Below are 24,253 nucleotides of genomic sequence, written 5' to 3'. Positions count from 1 at the left end.
CCATTCTTGAAACTTTCATAAATTAATTGTTTTAACTAGAGTAAAAGCAAATATCCTTAAAATGCCCTGTAAGATCTGCATAATATGACTCCTTCTGCTTTGTTGAGCCTGTCTCCTATGACTTAGCACCTCTCCCTACTAGACTGGGACTGCATTGGCCTCTTTCCCTGTTCCTTAAAAATGCAAGGCACACTCCACCTTTGGACATTGCTGACCTGACCAAACTGCTTAAAACAACAGCCCTCTCCCTCACTGTTGCTCCCTATATCTAGGCCCCTGCTGTAAGATTCTCTGTATGGCATTTCTCACTTATCACCATAAGTTCATATATGTGCCTATGCGTGTGTATAATTACTGTCATTTCTCCCTTCTGCTGTTTTTTTGTTTTGTTTTGTTTTGATACTGGTGATTGAATCCAAGGGCACTTTACCATTGAGCCACATCCCTAGTCATTTTTTAAAATTTATTTCTTACTTTGAGACAGGGTCTTGCAAAGTTGCTGAGGGTCTGACCTTGAATCTGAGATTCTCCTGCCCCAACTTCCCAAGTTGCTGGGATTCAGGTGTGCACCACCACACCTGGCAGTTGTTAACTCTATGAGAACCAGGATAAATCTTTTTATTCACAACTACACTCCAGCACATAAAAAATTGAACAAAAATGTTCAATAAATATTTGTTGAATGAATGGATACATGCATGTAAGCATGGTGATGGATTCATTAATATTGCTGTTAAGAGGAAATATTAATGTTTTGAAATCCTTTACATCATGATTCTAAATTTGACAATTTCCTTAGTACAGAAAAAGTCACAGGAAGGAAAGAAATTTTCCTTTTACCTTCTTAATTCCAGACAATAGTTTGACGAATCTATTTTTAGTTAAGTTCAGGCTTTCAGACTCTGCCTTTTGGAATATGAAAAATGTTGACTAGGCTTATACTATTCATATTAAAGGCTTTTATTTTTCATTGCCATAAAGTCTATCTTAAATCTTTACCCTTCATAGTATTATTTAAATTACATTTCAAGTCCATATAAATTGATTCCCATTTCCATCCCAGAAATTTTTCAGGAACTCATTCTCTTTCCTGCTCTTCTTTGCCCCATACTACTCTCTGGAAAGTTAAAATAAGTGAATCCTCCTGATTCTTACCCTGCATTTCCTTTTTCATCTAGAACCCTATAACTGATCTCACAGTTACACTCATATCCTCAGAAGAAAAAAAGAGAAGTACTACCATAAAAATGGTACATCTCATGTAATCTTATTTAGATGCCTCATGATATACATCATTTTAATTTAAAATCGAGTTAAAATTGAAACAAAGCATGCTATTACAGAGTTAGAAGGAAGAAAACACTATTATTGAGCTAAGACTCTGCCAGACCCTGGAGCTAAGCACATTTATACACATTATGTTTGTACCTTTCACAGATCACACAGTTTTCTGAAGGTCGATCTAATTGACCCCTGTTTTTCAGTGAGGATACTTAGGCTAAGAGAGGTGCAATGACTTACCCGTGGCTGCACAGCTACTTTATGGCAAGTTGAGAATTTGAATCTAATTCTGATGCTAAAATCCAACTATTTTTGTAAGAATTAAGATAAATGTCCTGAGAAAGGAATTAGGCTAAATTATCCCTAAGATTTCTTTGAGCACTAATGATCTAAGGGTCTAGAAGTCCATGTAGTGATATTTGCCTATGACTCTATAGTTTAAAAAAAAAGCAACTCCAAATTAATATTCACTTTAATCTGACAACGAGTGATAAGCAAAGACAGGGAAAGTCATCCGAAACTCTAAGAAAACAAAAGTATGATTCCAGGGATGGAAAAGTAAAAAGCCCCATTTCTAATTTCTTTCTACCACATTCCAAATCTATTCATGACAAGTGTTTGCAGTTTAAGTGACAAAATTTAGACAAATGGAGAAGCCAGGGTTTAACTTAATATCCTATCAAATATCAACAGTATGCACAGTATAAACTTGGATGCTCACCGCCTACTTGTCATCAGAAAAGCATGCTATGATTACCAAATTAAGATACATAAGTATGCTTGTGCCCTGCCCTCCAGCTTCAAAGCAGAATGGCTGAGGATCAAGACACCAACATTGCAGAGGTTGGTAATTCCAGTTAACTGGTGCTATCCAAATATGGCAATGGCATGTCCCAGGATTCACAGCCAAGGGCTTCTGCACAAAACACTGGCTCTGGGAGGCTCACAGGTCACAAATGTTGAGCTCCACTCAGGCAAGAAAGCAAGTGGCCCATTCTTCTCATTTGCCAAATAGGGCTCTCATGAAATAAAAGTTCCTTCTGGTATAATCCCACCACTTAAAGAGAACCCTGGAATGTTAGAGCTTGAAGAAGAGTTGAACTCACCTCTTGTAGCCTCCTTGACTCATGTGACCGGTGGAGTGATTTTCTGGAAATTTTTAAATTACATACAATTTTTAATTAAAAACAGAATTTACTCCCTTTGTCTTAATTAGCTCTACTACATTCACATTTGAGGGAAGGAGGGAGGAACTCAGTGGGTATCGGTGAGATAAGAGATGGCATAGTCACAGGGAAGGGCCATCATCTTAGGCATGCCAGCCAGTGTCTTAGGTAATAGCATTTAACTCTGCTCTGGTATTCATTTGGAGTTAAAATGTCATTTAAAATAGAGAAGTCCAGCACAGCTAGACCCACTGACTACTGTCCTCCCCTAAGATGGGGCAGTATAGTTCAACTTTCGAGAATCAACAGGTCGTTATTCCTAGGAGTGTTTGCAAGCTTCTCCTTTCCTGATGAATAAAAATGGCAATGAGCACATGGTGGTTTGCTTAGCACTGAAACTGTTGTATGGTCAATGGTTCTGAAACTAAGGGGAACTGTCGGGGTGCCTGTGGGGATACCCAACTTTGATGTTTCTCTCCTCCTAATAATGGAGTAAACATTATTTTCTATTTTGTCCAAGGAGGTTACAGAAGGGAGAATTGTCTTCCTAGGTGTGAAAGGGATGGCAGCTGCCCATGCTGTCTCTGCTGCTGGAACCAGAGTTGAACTTTGGGAATAACTAGAACTTGAAATTTGAGTGTAACTTCCTATGGGATGTGTTCCCCTATTTTCTTGCCCTGCAGATCTGTTAGACTTGTTCTGTTATCAAAAAGAATCCAATATTATTTATGATTGACCCAAGGTGCAAGCCTTTCTGTATTCTTTACTCTGAATATTTGCTTCTCGGCAGCACACAAACTTCCCACAGGTACTAGAAGTCTCCTTCCCTTTTGATTTCTTGCCTCTTACCAACTCCTCTGTCTCTGCTTAATCTCTTGTGATGTCCTATGCTCCAGCTGACAGACCCTGTTTCACATTGATCCTTGCTTTTCTCAGAATGGAGAACCTGCCACACCAAAATAACCACTTTGTCTTGCTAATATCCATGGGCTCTCATGGAAGAACTGCTTTGAGTTATCAAGTTTAAAGACACCTTTCCCAGCAGAGGTGAGCTAAGATGGATCAAAGGCTGAAGCAGGCAGAAACCTGTGACACTAATCTTTATCTCTTGGGTAGATATGATATTCTCTTCATATCCTTGCAGTTGTTTGTCATTGTCACTTACTGTCTATTCCTATCCCAGCAGACCTTTGGGACCAGTCTAGTTTCATACTGTGTGGAAATGAGAGATGCATTCATCTTTGTCTTTTTAAAGTGACTACTGGAGAGAGGGGTTGTCCTTTAAATCTCACTCCTACCACTGAGTTTGTGTACCAACACATTAATTATCTAAGACTCTCTTTACAGGGATTGTTTAATAACAATCAACAACCAGTCGCCCAGATGAGGATGGACCCCAGATAACTGTTACTTATGGGGGTTCTCATGAGCATACAGAGGGAACAGTGCCCTGGCAGTCCTCTGTGGGCCACCAATGTCTCTATGTCACAATTTCTTTTCCTTGGGAAGCTGATGAGAGTAACTGCCTGAGAGCATCGCCATTATTCTTAAATGAGTTATTGCAAGTATCAGTGTGGGCAGGCTATTTGCAAGAAAGAACTAGGATGTCCAAGTAAATGTTTAAAAAAATGAGGTTCCTGGAAACTGAGCTCTTAGGGGTTTACAGGCTTTCTCAGAAGAGGAAAATTATGCAAAGATGGGCTGTTTATTCAGATATTTGATTTAAATTAATCTTTAAGTTCCAGAAATATTATGCATCTTTGTCTTTAAAGGTTATATGTGTATCTATGTAGAAGTCACTGGTGGTTTCCATCTAGCCTTCACTCTTTCTTTCCTTCTTCTAAGAGAATCTTTAAAAAAAATTGTTTTCAGATATTTACCTCAGCTTACACCAACCATGTGCCTAGAAAGAAGCTGATCATACTCCTGCTTCTGTAGTGGACTCATTAGGTTAATGCTAATCCTAGTGACTTTGAGGAAAGGACTCATGGACCAATTTGGGCCAATGAAGTATAAGGTTTTTTGTTTTTAAAGAAGAATCTGGAGTTTCCCTTACTTCTAAGAAAATTAGTAAGAGGAAACAATATCTCTGGACACTGTCATAACTGGATATGTTTTCTGAAAGTGTGTCAGCCATACTACCCAATGTCTAGAGATGGGGTCAGTGTGGGGGATGTCTGAGCTGAGAAGAGCAAACTTGAGCTTCTGCTACTACCATTGGTTTGCTAATTAACCAGTCCTTAAGCTTCTGCACCTCTATGCTTCCTGTTATGTGAGGTAATAAATACTCTCATGCTTAAGATAGCTTAAGACAGGTTTCAGTCCCTTACAGCTAAGGTCATCTTAAATTAATCAATATCCTGATGCATAGGTGGGTGTGGGATAAACTAATCTAAATAGATTTTTTTTTTCTTTTTAAGAAAAAAAAAGTTTTTAGAAAAGATGGTCTTCATTTCATTCAATATATGATCCAAAAGAGGTGGGGGCAGGGATCACGGTGAGAAAAAGATTTGGGCATTTAGTGTGAGATTTTCTTGTGAATATTCAGAACACCTTTTTATCTTCCATCTGCTGTGAAAATGTTTAGATCCAAACATTTTAAAATACATTGAGTTCTTTTTTACCTTGGTCATTTGTGTGAGGAAATAAGAAATTATTTTCTTCAATAGCACTTTTCATGAGTTCTTTTCTTTCTTTCCTTCCTTCCTTCCTTCCTTCCTTCCTTCCTTCCTTCCTTCTTTCCTTCCTTCCTTTCTCCTCCTCCTCCTCCTCTTCCTCTTCCTCCTCCTTCTTCTTCATTTTTTATGACTGCACTTTGCAAAATAAATACATATTCCTTGAATACTAATGAAGATCTGGAAAAATAAAACAGGGACATATTTTACAGTATTCTGAATTGATTGAGGTTGATAACAACGAATACCACTCTGTAATTTCTTGTCTCAAACCAGAGAGCACCTTTATATTTTATCCCACTGCTAATAAGCTACGGAGCGTTTGGGACCCAGGTAACCCCACTTGTCTCCCACAGTCTCACTTCTTTCATTCTCTGTTCACATAGCAGTCCTCTTCTATCTACTTGTCTATAAAATCTTTCTTCTTAGCTATTTCTCAAGTAGACCAGCTCTCCCATTTCATATTTGAAGACACTTTTAATTTTTTTAAAAAATGTTTTAATTGCAGTTTATTCTTTATGCAAAATATTTTAAAATTGGTTAAAAATAGATCTTCATGAAAATTATCCGATACAGTTATGAATGCGAAAAGCATTACAAACTGTATTATTTCTCAAAATAGCAGTTATCCATAGATTTAGTTTTGATACCACTGCTTACCAGTTACTTTGACGAGTCCTGCTTCCTCAGATGTTGAAGTATAACACCAGAAAAGCATGCCAGGGCAAGCATAGAGTAGAAAGTAAGAAGGATTTTTTTTTTTAAACTTGTGTATATTGATTTATTTATTTTTTTGTTTCTTTTTTTTATTGTAAACAAATGGGATACATGTTGTATTGTAAACAAATGGGATACATGCTTTATTAAAGGATAGTAAAACAGAAGGGGACCCAAAGGTGGAATCCCTGGGATGAGTAAGTCCTGTGCCTTTTATACATCTAAATTTGCTTTTGTTCTCCTGCATTCTTCTCCCTTATCTCATTCACTTCCCCACATCCTGCATAGAGACTGGGAGATGTTAGTAGCATGGCTGGGGGTGAGCCGGTGGGCTGGAAGGTCCAAGGTGGAGTGCTAGGCAGGAATGGAGCAGCAGCCCACGGGGCGTTGATTACTAGCTCTCTGTCTGCTCAGGAGTTGCTTCATTAGCAACCTTTTTGGGAGCGGTGGTACCAAAGGGCTTTGGAGACAAGAACATTCCAATCTCACAGGGGCAGTTTCCAACTTCCCAGAATCGGTTTTCAATTTCTGGATTCCACCAGATTACCTATTCTACACTAACTGCCTGTCTTTAATTCTGGCTCCAGTTTCATCTCAATTTGCAGAAAATATACAATGCTCCAAATTTTAAGATTAACATTTTCAAAGGAGCAATAGTAAACATCTGTGATCAGATTATATATAGTCAAGTATAGTTTTAATTTCTATTCCTTAACAATTGATGGAAAATAATTATTAAATATTTTAATTGATTTAAATAATTGTTTTTATTTGGAATGTTAATAGAAGTTGAAGGATGGCAAAATACCTAGTTTTTTTTAACAAGTTCTGATTTATATTTGATTGTACATTTTTTCCATTGTACAAATTTTCCTTCTAAAAATTTAAAAATATGTCACTTTACATTCTATAATATTTAAACTTTGACTCAAAGTTCTACTTTCAGAGAAATATTTTTCTACTTGAAGGATGTTTATGAAATTGAAAAGGAAATAGGGAACACGAGTACCTTTAAAAGCCATACTTTTGCCCAACTCAAATGTACCTTGGCAGTGAAGAATCATTTTAGGTTCAGTTTAAGTAAATAAATAAATAACACAAATTATTTTGGGATTTCCAAATGGGTTGCCTCATCGTTAGCTCATGTCTTTCTTCTTCCCCGTTCTTTAAAAACTTTTCCTACGTCAGACTGATTGGAGGTGTATCTTGTGTTCCACATCCTACTCCCCTGATATTAATAATGCACCTTATCATACAAAGGAGCAGAGACCCTGTTATGAAGATGTCTTGTTTCACCCAGCCTTTAATAATAAGGCCATTCTTCTGTCACAGCTGCGAACACCTCATGGAACTAATGTTTCATTTAACGGTCTTTGGGAGATATCACCCTTAATAAGTCTTTTCATCAATCTAAATAGCCATTGGAGTTTTTCTGGTTTGCAATGTGTGTAGCCACTAAATTGCTATATTTATTTATTTAGATGTTTTGATTGGAGGCTGCTGTCCCATGTTGCCATGAGAATCCTTGTTGACAAAGCAGTACCACAATTGATGTTGCAGACCAAAACGTACTGAACTTGATTGGTTATGTAGTTCTCTCAACAAATTTCCTAATTCACTAAATATATTCCAGGTCACTAACTTCAGAAGGTGGGGGAGAGTGAGGCTTGCATTTTTTTCTAACCCTGTATCCATTTTGCTGGATGCTTCCTGTGTGAGGGTGGAGAATCAGCCAAATGAATGGTGTCAATTGAATTGTAATGATCATTTCAAGAACACCAAGCACAAGGGAGTTTTTTTCCCTCCTGGCAAAGGTCACCTTTAAGTTTGTTTTTGTCCCCTCGCATTATTACACACAAAGCATTCCAAGCATGAGTGGAGATAGGAAACAAAGAAAGCTGGGCCACATGCTGACCTTGCTGCAGCCTTGAGATTCTGAAGATGCCTGTTCACAGGAGCTGTCATTGCATGATCTATTGCCTGATAAAGAAAGAGAGTCTGTATTCTCTGACCCCAATTCCTTCAAGCCTGGAACAATGCTTCATATTAGAAATTTTAAATTGACCTATCAAGTTACCATTCACTTCCCACGTATATATGGGAAATGTTTCTCTATTTAAAATAAAATACTTAGGTGTTCTGGTATTTTCTTTTTCTCATTAAAACATGTAATTCATTTTGTTCCTTACGCTTTTCATACTTGCCTGGTGTCATTCATCCCTTGAGAGAATTTTTTGTTTTAAGGCTCAGCTTCAAGAAAGGATACTGTTAATGACTTTTTTTTTTTCTTATTAAAATTACAATGAGGCTAAAATCAGAGAAACTTGTAGCATTTTCTCTTAGGGTTCTAGGTGTCAATTTTTAGGGAAGTGTTTTGAAGTGAACCTAGTCAAAATAGGAGACATACCCCAAGATTACATTTTCTGTTCTAATTTTTTTCATAGCATTTTATCATTAATTTAATGCTGGGCAAATGAGAGAGAAAAATTAAATTTAAAGGCAGAATTTAATTTTACCCATTGATCCTCTTATAATTTCACAAATATACCATCATTTACTTACACACTTACTCCTTGATTCACTAACTCCAGGAGCATCTACGGGGCACCACAATTTCCCAAATGCACCTTTTGCTGTGATTGGATAGATTTGCTGCCTATCTCGAGACTTTTAACCCCTTACCATCCCCAAGTTTTTATTCCTGCTGTTCTCTTGAGCTATAAGGACTTTCCTTGTACTTTCTGGGATTTAAACTCTGAAAGATCCAAAGAGCAGTTCCAATTCCAACCCTGCTCATTCTGCCCTCCTCCCCATGGCAGTACTGATTTATAATCCTTCATCTGAATTCCCACAGTATTTCCAACCATATAATTCAGTACCTAATTATATACAGTGTCATGTCATTTATCTGTAAGATATTGTTTTCCTTTCATACCCTTGTTGTAAGTTCATGGGCCAGAGATAATTCTTTAATATCCTCCAGAACACCTAGAAAAAAGTAGATGCCCAAGATTGTTTGTTTATAGATATACTTAGTGATTTTTCATTTTTTAAAGAAGACAATTCATTTTAAGAGAATGGGCTAGATAATTCTACTATCTACACTAAACTTTCAACCCTAACATTTGGATATAACTTTTGGATAGATTGCTTAAATAAATGTCCTAATTATTTAAATGACAATAATAATGTCCCCTTCCCTGTAGCGCATAAGTTTGTGTCAGCATTAAATTTACAGTAGTACATGCACAGAGGTATCAGGAACTTAATAGAAACTCATTAAATACCTAGTTTATTACTAACACAACTAAAACAATGTTCTTCTTTCCATCTAAAATATAATTGTTGGAAAGAGCATTACTATACAAGAATTAGGGGTGGGGATAGGGTAGACTAGGAAAAAGAAAGAAATGAGAACTTTTAAGTTAATACTTTGAATAAATCTCTTACATATCAAAACCTGTCTAGATATCAGAGGATCTGAACTAACACAGCTTTCCTAATTGATAGTTTCTGAAATATTATTTATTTCCATATATATTCTAATTATATTAAATATATTTCAAGAATATATACATTTATACTTGAAGCTCTGCTTAGCTTCTGAATCATTGTTCTGGTTCAGAAACTTTGCTAATTATGTCTCACTACCTTTGTCAGGCATTTAATCTTATGTAATGGGAGACCTCAGTCAAATTCCCCTTTATGGGACTGAAGACTCCATAATTAAAATTAATAGACTGAACAACCATTAAAAAGCAATACCTTTTTTTCTTTTTCATCGGAAGCAAACGGATTAAGAAACATGAAGACACACCAAGATTTTATGCTTTCCCCCTTGTTATTCAGCACAGGAAGAGGACAGGACGTGTAATGCTTGGACAACTCCCATGAGAAGAACCTCAATGTTAAGAAATCTGCTTTTTGATAGCTCAATATCTCTACTAGAGACTAGAGATCAGCTTTCTTTGAGTAGCTTAATTGAGGTTGGGAAGTGTGTGTGGATGTCAGCTAAACCTATGTCAAATAAGTTAAGAGTTTTATCATCACCTAACACTCATGACTTCTGCCACTAGGAGCAAAGAAAACAGAGAATCTACCTTTTCTCCTTGCAGAATTTTCCTTTTGGTTTGGGAATTTGTCTGTGGGGTATCCCATGCTGTCCAAGTCAGTTTCCCAACTTAGAGATCCTGGACTTTGGATAAGCGCCTCTGCAGCTGAGAGTGAGAAGCAATGTAAATGTTATTTGTGTGTCTTGTATAGGGAAAAGGAGTAGAAAAGCATCCTTTGCTTTTTGTCTCTTGATAGCCTGTAACTTTTACTTGGTGACATTTTAAAAATCACAGCAAAAGGCTAGCCCAAAGCGGGGGAGTTGCTATTCACTTCAGCAAGTTTCTAAAACGCCTCCATTGCTTTCATTTCCCACAGAGTGAGCCCCTCATCTCCTTCAGCCACCTTGTAGATACTGTCTTTGAACACAAACACAGTCTGTTAGCAAATTAGGATTTTGGAAGAACAGTTTGTGGTTAAATCTGTGTAGATAATGTCACTAGGCTGCTTCAGAAATTAGAAGAGTGGATATATTTCTATATTTCTCTCAAAGGGTGTGGAAAGTTTGTTTAGCTGTTTGTTTTTGAAGCAACAGCTTTACTTACCCATGAACCATCCAAAGAACAGGTAAGTTGAAGCTGAATAACTTATATACCGTGGAAATTCTAGGAAAAAAAATGTGTAATTCAACTTAGATTATGTGTCTGTGGGGAAATCAAGCAAAGGACTATTTTTGTTTGTTTATTTTTAATTTCAGTTACCAATAACTAACACAAATGATGTATTTTAAATTTCCTTCCCTTTAAATAATAAACCATTTATTTTGTTGTGCCAAGCCTGAATGAGACGATATAATAAGAATAAGATAAAATAACATTACAATCTAATTGATTTTGTCCACATGTAACAATGTGCTGAACACAATGTGCCTGTATTGTGGTCTGTGTTGTTGGTCTCCCTTACTGTCATACCCAAAGGTTCCTTTGACTATGTAAGAAAAAATGAGGCTTTAAGTACTGAAATCTCTAACTCTCATCAGGATCTTCAAAAAGAGCTAAAAAACCAACAGGAGAATGCATCTACCTTACTTTGAGAAAGTCACAGATTTACCTGTAAAAAATATTATATGAAAAGATGCTCTCTAAGTATTTGTCAATTATCCTATTTGTCCAATGTTTTTAAAAACAGATTATGAAAGCATAAAACAGTCAACTTTTTCTGTGATCTTAGCTCTCTTTTCTTCTTAAAATCCTTTCATCTACAATAATAAATCTCCATCTGGCTTTGGACACGTTTTCTTGTGAAGTTTTGCAGTTGGCACAGTGTTATCGCCATAGATTATAAATGCAGATTCACAGGCCCCCTTCCAGATCCATGAAATCAAGAAGTTTAGGAGGAGGGGCCCTACTATGCATGCTTTAACACGCCCTGTGGATGACTCTGAGGCAGGCTGAAATTTGAGAAAATGCTGGTCAGATGCAATCTGTTCCTTTTACAGTTACAATCCTAAGACTGGAACTACCTGGGCTCTCTTATTCTATGTTCTTTCCAAGATTTCCTATCATGCAGGGCTTCAGATTCTTTCTATATGCTGCTGCCTTCTAAACTGGTATTTCTAGACTTTTTTCTAAGCCCCATTTATACCACTGCCTACTTGACACCTCCACTAGGCTCTTTCACAGGTACCTCACATTTACAGGTACACAGCAACCCCTCATCATCTTCTCCTCTAGTGTTAAACATCTCAGCAAATGTGCATCCTTTTACCCAGCTGTTCAAACCATAAACCCAGGAATCTTCTCACACTTCTCCCTCATCCTCCTTTATTTAATTCAGCAAACGTCAGCTTGACTCTGAAATAGCTCAAAATAACTCTCTCCATTTCTATTGCTGTCAGTTCAGTGCCAGCATCATCATCCTCTCACCTCCTTGATTTCAGTACCCTTTTGACCCTTCCAGTACCTTTTCTAAAGAAGAGCTATCGGGATCTGTGAAATCTGGTCATTTGAATTCCATGTGAAATGTGTAATAACTTTCAGTTCTACTTAGGGTAAAGTCCTAATTCCTTCAAATTGTTTTACTCACTTGAAGATCCAGTGTCCCTGCCCTAATGCATCTCCCAGTTCTGTCCTAAATATGACAGTCCCTTCTTGATACTTTAACAAAGGTGGCTCTCTTTACTTTGAAAACTTTTTTGTCTACTTTCCACTCAGCTCCTTCCTACTTCCCAATACCAGCTTAAATCAGTAACCCTCAATGCTGTTCATAAACTATAATCACTGAAGAGAAATCTTAATAAACACTATTATCTGGTCCTCACTCCTAGATATAGTTCCTTTGATCCAGCTTAGGGTCAGTCACTCATACAGTTTTTAAAGCTCCCCAGGTAATTCTAATGTGCAAAATTTAGAACTCCTGGTTTAAAAGACACTTCTCAGAAAGACTTTTGTTAACTCAAAATGTCCTTGTTAGAATCCCTAGTGAACTACTTTGTGTTTATAGTATTTATTGCACACTAATATAATAACATTTAATACTTGCTATCCCTGCTGAATTGTAAGATTCATGGGGGTACAGCCCCTTCACTTTTGTTTGCCTTTAACTCCAATAACAATACTAACAGAGTTAGTGCTTCTTAAATTATTGCAGAATAAATTAATAATTAATTTACAAGATTTTAAAGTTAGTTGATGGCAAGTCCCAGACTAAAACCAACTTTTCCTGATCTATGGTTCTACTCCTTAAACGAACAGAAACCAATAGCTTTTTGAATCTTACCCAAGGTGGGACAGATCTAACCCAGCCCAGTACATGCTGGTGGAAGATGATGTGGACTGTTTGTCCTGCTCCTTTTAATGGCAACCAAACCAAATGGTTACATGCTAATTCATCCCTGAACCCTAAACTTCATATTGGTCCCAGCGACTCCTGAGGACATCCTGGACTCTCCTAATAGGAGAAATATTATTGAATTTTTATGAGACTTACATGTACTTTGACATGAATTTCAGTGCTGCAGATACAGAGGGACAGGAAAAAAAATTAGTGTTGAATGGTCAGCTTGTTCATGTTCATATCAGTACTATTCTCCTCTTGGATGGAATTCTTTACATTAAAATTCTATTGAATTTCATAAATATATAGCTATGCACAAAGGGAAAAAGAACATTCAACCAGTGAGACAGTAAGGAAAGCGCAAATCCATGCTTCTTTTTTTCTTCACAGAAGTTAGTTTGTGGGGATGAACTAAAATGAGGGACTCTTAGCAAAGCCTGGCAGGCTCAGTGTGACTTAGCATGGCTCCTCATGACTCCCTCGTCCCCAGAGCAACATGCTTAGTTGGTGACCTGGGTATTCTACCAGTCCAGGAGGAAGTCCTGCCACATTCACCTCCCAAGAAGGAGCTTGCCAATTTTCCCTACTTATATTCATGTCACCTGGAACTGTACATTTTGGCAAACCTTATCACCTGGATGAAAGATTCAGATATTGCTATGGTTCAAATATGCTTTGTCTCCACCAAGACTCATGTTTAGGCTTGGTACCCAATGTAATGATGTTGAGAAGGGGTGGGGCCTTTAAGAGTTTATTATGTCATGGGGGTTCTACCCTAAGGGAGAACTACCCTAGTTCTCAGAATACTGGATGGTTATACAGCAGGCCATCTCCTTTGTTCCCTCTGTTACACATGTGCTTCTCTTCCGCGTGTGCCTGCTTGCCCTTTCACCATAAGTCCCTCACCATAAGCCAAATAGATGCTAGTGCTGTGCTTTTGAACTTCACAATAAACTTCTCTTCTTTATAAATAACCCAGTCTCAGGTATTCTGTTACAGTAACAGATAATGGACTGATTTTTAAATTCCTCGTTAGTGCCTTAAAACATCACAATGTCTCAGAAATTCCAAAATTTTGGCAATAACAATGAAATGACACAAGTGAGAGAGTGACAGGAAATAATACTCATGGCCACGGGTTTAGGAACTTTTCCATATTTTCCTAGTCATGCTCTCTGCTGATGCTTCCCTAGTATTAAGACCAGAGCAATTGCTGCATTAGCCTATGCAAGGCAAAGCCAAGTCATTGATTCAAGGTGATAAGGAGGGCAGATATTTCCAAATGTAATTGAAGGGCAGTTACTTTGCCTACAATGCTAGTGTTCTTTGAAGTATGTTCAAAAGAAATTATATTTCATTTTAATGTCAAAATGAATGTAAAAAAATCTTTTTTTTAAACATGTGCTTTCAAGTCAACTGAGTAAGTCACACTCCATTAAAAAACTAACCAATAATCACAAGCGATATTGTACACAATGCTGCAGTGAGATAAATATTGCTTCATTGGGAATTTGATATGCATTTATGTACTCTAAGAAAAATCCATTCATTTTAGGGTCTATTAATTTGTAGGTAGAAAAAGAAAGGCTTTTTTTTAATTCAAAGAGGGTTTTATTACTTTTTAAGGAAATGATCTTTTAAATAAACATGTTCTTAAATTATATTTTAATGAGAGTTTATAAGCAGAATGAGGTGAAGAGAAAAGCTACAACCCAGAGATAGTTGAAAATATGAAGTCATTTATAATGAGAATATTATTCTAAATATCAAGAAATCATGTGGATTCATTCCTTGTTATATACAGATGCTACGGCAGGCAGGCCAATTTCCCTAATTAATAACTTTAGACATAAGAAACACATGTTCCTTGAAAAATATTCTTAATCCAAGTGAAAGGCATAGACACTTGCCAAGATTTGTTGGAGAAAAAAATGATATTTTTAAAAAGGACTTAAGTCTTCAAATCCAGTAAGATATCAATCTTACTAGTAGTAAAATAACTAAAATTATGATCTAATTTTAAATGCTCATTTTATTGTTGAATTTTGTGTGGTATTTCATATCGTTTTATTTTTTCAGGAAAGTATGTTTGTTCATGTGCTTGATGTGACTTTATACTATTGCATGACCTTAAGTATTACTTTACCAATTAGGAAAGTATTATGCTAATAGTTTGCTTCAAATTTTGTCACGAAACACATGGGTAACAAATAATATGATAAATTTCTAATTTGGCCCCAGTTCTGCATTAAAGTAACTGAATTTCCTTATTCAGAAATAGATCTTTTATCCCAGAGAGTTCATTGTATGGCCCCTGCTTATCAGCTCTGGGGAATGCCTAAAGAGTTGGAATTTTCAGGCTTAGGTGCCAAGTTATTTACTAAGAACCAGGTACTGTGTTATATGCTGAGCAGAAATGTCTAGAAAAGGGTCCTTTGGTAGAGAAACATCTTATCTAAAAAGGAGGGCAGACATGAACATAATAACACAATTAAGGAAGGTTGTGAGTACCAACATTGAACAATACAGAAATTAATTTGGGAACAAATGGGCAAATGAAGTTAATGCTGATTTAGAGACATTACTAAATGTATGTCATCTGGTCAAAACAATGCATTAATAATATAGTCTTACTATTCCCATACCATCGAGTAGTATGTCTTGCATACAGCAAGTGCTCAATTGTTGGACCAAATTAAAATCAGTACAGGCACTTGAGCCACCTTACAATGAAAGGGTTATGGAGAGGGGTCTGGATTTTCAAGATGGCTACCTCACAGCCTTGTTTTCACTCAGGAGACTAGATCATAAAAGCAACCAATTAAATATTCAGATGGGTGATTTCCTTTTAATCCTTAAAGAGGTTTGGGGTTTTTTGTTTGTTTGTTTTTATTTTCCCCGAGGAGTTGTTGCCTAATGTCAAGAGAATAGGCAGATCTTGAAATGACATTATCTGGGAGGAACTGGAAATACCCTGTGCCTCCAAATATGTTCCTCTATTTTACATAAAATTCTACAACTGAAGAATAACTTCTTTGCTAACCTGTCCATGCTTTTTGAATGTCAAAGTCCCTGGGATTGCACACACACCGATCTGTCATGAATTGTAACATCGTGAGGGCAAGTTTTTATGTCTGTTGGGTTCCCCCCCCAAACTCTCCTGTTATTTTAGTAAAAATTTGATGAGATATAGTCAGGGAAGTTGAAAATGTTCACAAAAGGAAGAGGCCCTGGATTTTGACCTTTGTGGGATATTAAAGGGTGGACTCAGAAAAGAAGACTGGGATTCTAGAAGAGGAAAGAAAAGGCATATTTCCCAAATCTCCAGAGGACTTTTTTCTAAGTGCAAGACAGTGCTACATGATGCGGTTTAATACATCCAGTCACTGTATTTTATAAACCTAAATCCTTCCAATCACTTTAATTGAAATTAAAATTTAATTGGTTGAAATTGGACCCTCTGGCTATAAGGTAGGTCAGAAGCCTTTGTGCAGGTCAGACTCTGAGGCTGCCTGCAGGAGGAGAGATGTTGGTTAATGACAGAAACACTGGATCAACCATCAATAGTTCCCAGAAGTTGCATCCCACACAGATAGAAAGAGATGATTCTCCAAAGAAACAAAGGTGTAAACTATGGGACTAGCTCCTTCTTCTTCTTTTATTCTTAATGATAATGTATATTACTTCCAATGCCGAAAATAAAATATATTGTTTATATCACTAGTTAACATTTATTAAGTGCCACCTACTTTGTGTGAGGGCTGGTGGCAATGCCTGTCATGCAGTATCCTATTTGATCTTCATCACTGAGATGCAAATCAATTAACCTAGAATCATGCATACAGTTAACATGAAGCAGAAGCAGAATTCAAAGGACAGTTACAGCCTAATGCAGAGCTCTCGATGCCTCTGTAATATCAATGTCAAAAAGGGCAACTGGCCTTTAACATCGCTCCCCTTTGTGAAGGCCACTTATTGAAAAATATCCCTGCAACTCTTGACTGCCAATTCCTTCAGATTTACAGTTTCTACGTTTGTGATTGCAAATTCACTATTACGTGCCATCGCGTTTGGTTATCAACTTCTTTTTTTTTTTTCACTTTTGTTTCTTTTTGGCCATTTGAAACATTTTAAGGAAGTGCTATAAATCAAAAAGTGTTTGTGTTTTACTTTTCCTCTACTCAAGCTTCATTTCTTTTTTCTTAAAAAAAAAGAGACAAAATGAAGTTCTTTATCTCCTTAATTTGACTATATTTTGCCTATCAAAATATTTATAGAATCTCAGTAAAATATGAGTAAGTGTTTTTATGGTGCTTGATTTTACAGTCTCCTGGAGCTCTTTGAAATGTCTTGCCTTGCAGATTTTCTGGATTATAGATCACCATAGTGTTGTCCTCCATGTTGCCTCATTCATCTTAATAATTTAAAGATCTTCCAGTAATTACAGGTTAGAGATACACTTTCAGTTAAAATTTAAGCATCATAAAAGTTTCACTTTTCTATTTTAACCCTTTGAGAAATAGCTAGACTTGAATGTGCTAGAGAAGAACCACTGGAATCCTAAATTCTAGCTTTTCACTTTGATTCTATCATCTTGACAATGGCTTATCTTCAGTGTTCCCATGTGTAAACTGAAAACATCCGACCTGGTAAATCCTCAAAGGCTAGCTGGTGGGTCTCATCCTGTCTTCTGAATTTAAGATACTTCTGAAATCCATATGGAATTACACCCACCATTGCAATTCATTCATTAGCAGCAAGAATCTAAAATAGGCTTGTTTTAGGAAGTGGGATAAGGTAAGGAAGACTTGGACCTCAGACACCTATCAACTCTAATTTACACAGAAATTGTTTAAAATATTATAACTCACCTTTAAGTCCAAATTTCCCAATCAGTTCTATATTTTGTCCTTGACTAATATTTGGTAGTGTAAGGAGTCAGGACACCAAACTTGAGTTGGTTTTGGACTGAAGGACATTTATTTGACAAGATTGATTAAATTCTAGTGAATGTTGCAGACAATCGAGGTAAGAAAATTTAAGGACACTTCCATTATAAGTGGGCCATTACCTGAATAAAGGCCTTTGTTTGTTCTTCCATTTGTTGATGATTGAAAACTATAAGAAATCTAGAAGAAAGAAGAGCTAAGAGCTAGTAGCTGAAATACTGGCTAATTTAGATCGCAATCCAGAACATATTGTTTTTATTTAAAGTGATTTAAAAGTTTATTTGAAAAATTTTAACATGAAGAAAGTCAAATTAGATTAAAAATAAGGCTCAAATTAAATCATAGGTGTTGCCATTTATGAGAAACTACAATTTGACTGATCTCTCCAGTTACTAAGAAATTATTAATTATGAACAGTTTTTGAGTATCCACATTGTATATTGCTCTTTGTTAGAATGTACATAATCAGGAAGACATTATTTTGGGGGATATACACAGAAGAGGATTTGCTGGGTCATATGGTATGGTAGTTCTATTTTTAATTTCTCTAGGCACTTCCATACTGTTTTCCATAATGTCTGCATCAATCTACATTCTCACCAGCAGGCACAAGGCTTCCCTTTTCTCCACATCCTCCCCAACACCTGCTATTGGCCTTTTTGATAATACCATCTAAAGAGGTGTGAGAGGATAGCTCATTGTGATCTTGATTTACATTTCCCTGGTGATTACTGATGTTAGTTTTTGAACTTTTTTTTTTGTGTGTGTGTACTTCTTGGCTACTTTTTTATGTCTTCTTTGAAATATCATTCAAGTTTTTTACTTATTTTTAATCAGATTGTTCTTCTGTTACTGAGTTATGTGAGTTCTTTACGTATTGTGAATGTTAGCCCCTTGTTGGATACATGCTTTGCAAATATTTTTTCTCCCCATCTGTAAGTTTTCTTTTCATTTTGTTGATGTTTCCTTTGCTATACAGAAACATTTTAGTTTGATGTGATCTCTTTTATTTATATTTGCTTTTGTAACCTGAGCTTTAGGTATGATATCCAAAATCTTGTTGCTGAGATCCTGTGTTTTGTTCTGGGAATTTTATGATTCCAGATCTTACATTAAGATTATTTATCCATTTGAGTTGATTTTTGTGTATGGTGTAAGATAGGGATAAAAATTCATTATTTTGCAGATGGTTACCTAGTTTTCCAGGAACTATTTATTGAAGAGACTATCATTCCCTTTTGTGTGTCCTCTGTAAGTGCAGACCTTCCTTTAGTTCCTGATGTGGGTTTCACATTCATATGCTCCCTAATTTCCAGACTCTAGGTACCTTTAGTTCCATAACTAACTATCTTGCCCTAATCAGGTATTTTATAGGTTGATTTGTGTCTGTCTCAAAATTCATAAATTGCAGTCCTCACTCCCAATATTATAGAATGTGACTTTTTCTGGAAATAGTGTCATTGAACATATAATTAATTAATATGAAGTCATTAGAGTACATACTAATTCAATATAACCAGCTCCTTTATAAAAAGAGGAAATCGGACATAAATGCAGGGAGGACACATGTGAAGATGAAGATATAAGTCAAAGATAAAGCACAGAGTTTCTTCTATAAGTCAAGAAGTGCCAAATATTACCATAAACCCACCAGAAACTAGGCAAGAGTCATGAAACAGATTTTCTACCACAGTCATCAGAAGGACCCATCTCTGCCAACGCCTCAATCTTGAGACTTTCAGCTTCTAGGACTATGAGACAATACATTTCTGTTGTTTAAGTCACCTGTTGTATTAGCCAGGGATCTTCAAAGAAACATTACCAACAGAAAATATACTGAAAGAGATTTAAAGAGATTTATTGTATGGCTTTGGCTCACGTGATTACAGAGGATGAGAATTCCACAACTTGCCTTCTTCCACTGAAAATATAAAAAGCCAGTGGTATACTTGCTGTTCAAACCCAGATCCCTGAGAACCAGGAGTGCAGATGAATGGCAAAGTTGATCTGTCCCAGTTCAAGCACAGAGAAATCTCTCTTCCTTCGTCCTCTCCTATTCAGACCTGCAATGGATTAGGTGATGTCCACCTACATTGGTGAAGGCAATCCTCTTTATTCTGTCTTCATATTCAAACATTAAACTCTTCCAAAGACTCCCTCACAGGCATACATAGAAATAATATTTTACCAGCTCTCTGAACATCACTCAGCTCGTCAAACTGACACTTAAAATTAACCATCATTCCTGGTTTGTGGTATGCTTTTATGTCAGACCTAGAAAATTAATAGGAAACCCAAGGATCTCTGTATCCTCCACTCCTTTGAGTGTCCTCATCCTTCTTTCTTCCACAAGAACCCTGTGAGGATGTAGAAGAGCGCAGAAATTCCCCTGGTCTCCAAATTCAGATCCTTGATCATCTATCCCATCAGTCTTTATTTCAATGTTTAATCATAACAAGTTTTTTTAAAAACTTGGTCATTAACCCAGATCCTTGTCCTTATGCATTCTCACTTATAGTTTGGATCTGGAATGTCTTCCAAGGGCTTCTGATGGTAAAGGTTTGACCTCCAGATGGTGGTACTTTTGGAAGGTGGTGGAACTTTAAGAGACCCGGTTTAATTGGAAGAATGGATCATTGGGCACTGGGTAGCATATTTTTGAAAGCTTTTTGTTGTTGTTGTTGTTTATGTTCCCAGCCCTTGGTATGTCTCTTCTTCTTCCCTTTCCTCTTACACTTCCCCTTCCCTTTCCCCTTCTCTTCCTCTCCTCCTCCTCCTTCTCCTTTTCTTCATCTCCTCCTTCTCCTTCTCCTCTTACTCCCTGGATGTCATGAGATAAGTAGCCTTTCTCCACCACACCCTTCTGCCATGATGTTTCTGTCTTGCCACAGGCCTGAAAGCAATGAAACTGGGAGTCAAAATAAATTTTTTTCTCAGATGTTTTGCCACAGTAACAGGAAGCTGACTAACATACTGACTTTTGCATCCTCCAAGATACATATTTTTGTGATATAAAAATTTGCTAGAATCTAGTGTCTCCTAGATCTTTGTCTGCAGTTATCTATTTATTAGTATTAGCAAGATGGTGTTCTAATTTAAGAACTATTTATAAGCCATACATTGGCTATTATAAGACATTGTTTTATATTTATACATGTCTTTCTAGAAAAAATCCAGATCCCCATCTAAGCTTAACCACTTTGGTTTTTTTTTTTTTAATGTACTATAATTTTTGAAGTGATTAAAAAAAGAAAATATTCCCAAAAGCAAATTTATATGTATTACCTCACTTAATCCTTACAAACTATGAAGTAGGTTGTATTATTTTACTGAAGAAAGTAATTTATAGTGATCAAATAATTTACTCAAAGTCATATATCCAATTAGTGTTATATTCAGGAAGAAAAGATAGGAAACAGTTTTTGAGTTCCTCCTGATTACATAGCAGTATTATGTGTTTTCTTAGATTATCTTATTTAATTTCACTTAATTTTTTGGCACTCTTGACCAAAACTGTGAATAAGGTATCCTTATACCTTTTTTCCAGATCATACAACAGGGATGTGGAGAGTTTATGCTATTTGTCTCATTCATATTGCCAATAATTTAGGGGACAATATTTGAGCCCTGTGTTTGGAAGGTGTTTTCCCTCCCAAGTTAATAATATTGATCACTGCCTCTTCTTAGTATTTTCTTTTTCTCAGTCTTCCTAGTGATGTTCCTTATCCACTCTGTAATTAGAGCCCTGTCTAGCACTTTAGAACAAGCTAATCTCTGCAAAGGGCAAATATAAGAACTGCTTCATCCATGGCTGAGTAGCTCTTTAACAGTTGACATATTACTTCTTGGGTTTTTATCTTGGTTCCAGATGTCAAGCTCATGGTTTTATTTTTGTCTTTTGGGCTTTCTTTCTTTCTTTCTTTTCTTTAATTCCTTGTAACCAGATTCCCACTTTGACATATTGAGTGATTAGGCCCCTGGTTTGATTTCTACACTCTATTATGTTCTTTGATAGTATAAAATTTCTTCCAAATATCAGGAGTTCTTTATAGTAGATTTTGTTTATACTTGTAAACTTTCATTTTTAATCATTAGAGGTTCAAACAAAGGTTTCTGAACTTCCTTAAAAGTCTTCTGTTGATTACACCATAAAGGAAACACACTGCACATTCTGTTTATCCTCTTCTTCTGCCTGGGTGGAGTGAGAGGAATCCCCACCACTGAAGAAATTTGGTTCCAAAAACAAACATAATCATAGACTAAGACACCAGAGTGAGGAGAGAGTCAAGATCTAACTACATGATATATGATACAAGTTGCAATGGTTTTTATATTGTCAACTGTTTTAAAATATAGTATACTAATAGAAATCAAAAGAACAATAAGACTGATGGATCAGGAAATGATCCTGATTTTAATAAATGATTAAATGACTTTAATAAATCATTAAAAATATGATTCATTACTCTTAATTCCCAAGAGATGGGAGCACACCCAAACACAGGAGTTCACATGGAGAAGTCCCAGGGTTCATCAGGGAGAGGAAAAAACTGGGCAAAAATCTTATTATGGTTTTCATGGAAAAGACAGTATGAGGCAAGGTAAGCTAGTTTTAATAATTTTATGAGCTTTGAGATACAGAGACTGCTCCTAGTTGTCCAGTCCCTGGGTCCCTAATTACCTCGAGGTAATGACCTCGAGGTAATTAGGGTGGGTAGAGAGTGGCCCCTATTGAGAGAACTCAGTGAAGGAGGTTCTTGGGGTTGGGGTGCTGGATTGTTTGGTTTGTAGTGTGATCTCAGGCAAGTTTTTTACTATTTCTATAATTGACCGGTCCTGAGAAGGACAATCCCTCCAAGTCTCAGGTGTCAAAGGATTACAATACAGAAAATTAATAAACACAGTTAATTCACCAACTAAATGACCACTGAGCTATGAAATGGTGAATTTTTTAACATTTGAAAATTAATTTTATTTGAATTAATGAGCCTTATTAATTATAATCTGTACATATTTTTATTTTGATATTTGAGAGTATTTTAAAAGAGAATATGGTTTCTTATGAACAAAGAAGTTCTTAAGAATTATTGGGTATTTCCAGATTTTACTTTAAGAAGCACTAAAAATTTCAGTGAAATATAATTATTCATTTAATAAACTCATAATGTGCAGCACCATTACAATGTTTGAACATGATATGCAAATTTTATGGTGTGTTTTTAAAGATATATGAAATTGTTGGCAATTGTATTCCATAACTATTGCCATGAAGAGCAAGCATTTTTGCATAAATGCTTAAATGTTTCAATAGTTTTAACTGAGACTTTAACTGGTGTGTGGGCAATGAAAGAGAAGAATGATTTTCACCCTAGAAAATAGGTTATCGTGGAAAATTCATCCTCACTGTGCCCAAATCTGACCCCTGACCTCTCAGCTCTGACCCTAGGCCCCTCACCTCTGGCTCCAGTTCTCTTCCCTGTGCTCAGGGGAGTTTTTCTGACAATGCTCTGGTCCCTAAGTTGTTGAGATGCTGCCAGGAAGCACAAATGCAAAATAAAGTTAAAGCTGTATGCATACCTAGCGTGGAGGAAAGAACTTGTTCTGCGGTCTGGACTGCCACTGTACTTTGATTAAGTACCTCTCTTCAGACTCCACAATCCATATTACTGTTTATAACTTTCTATTTTAGGAATCCAGATCTGACTCATCAAGGGATCAAACCATCACAAGTTATTGCTAGCCAATGCTCCCAAACACATGAATCTTTCCTGTGTCTTGTAAGAAAGTTTATGCTAATGACCCCAATGATATTTTTATGTGCTCCCCATCTTTCCCAGGATGGACCTAATTCAGACATCCTCTAAATTTAACCTTTTGTGCATCCAGAATTTTAGAGAAGCTTATGGAAATAGGAAACCTCATGATCATTTGCAACTTTCCAGAATGCCACTTTCAGAAAGACTACGCCTCCTACATTCTCTTGAAGCCTGGAAAATATTACATACTGCTTGAAACCACAAATTATACTTCAAATGCATAGATTTCAAATTACACAAAAAGATCAAAGAAAGCAAAATACATATACATCATTGAGGTTCAGACTCAAAGTCAGAGAATTGGGTATAAGTTGTGATGCATAAGATATTAACAGATAGATCAATTGCCTACACTAGATGAATTTTCCTAATCTCTAAAATGGAGGAAAACAATGTAATAACCAAGTAAGACAAAATATACTTGATTACTACTCACATTATAAAGAACTGGAGAGGAAGTACCCAGAGGGAAATACTCCAGGTTTCGGTTTGGCCCCAAACTTCTCTTTAACAAAAAATAACTTGTAGCAAAATCTTGAAGGGGAAAGAGTTTCAATGTTTATTTTTTAAGAGAATTGGGCAAGACAGGGATTCAAAGCCAATATTCATAATCAATCATGGGTAGAAACAACTGTGAAGAAACAAATTACGTGGTAAGGGCTCTAATAAGAAAGGGCAAGGAGAGTGTATCTCTAAAGATGCTGGGAAACAAGAAAGAAAAGAACAAGGAAAAAACGGACTGAAGAGACACCCAGAGTTGCCTT

The sequence above is a fragment of the Sciurus carolinensis genome, chromosome 9, assembly GCF_902686445.1.
Source record: "Sciurus carolinensis chromosome 9, mSciCar1.2, whole genome shotgun sequence".
Lineage (NCBI taxonomy): Eukaryota > Metazoa > Chordata > Mammalia > Rodentia > Sciuridae > Sciurus > Sciurus carolinensis.
This window is presented reverse-complemented; position numbering follows the sequence as displayed.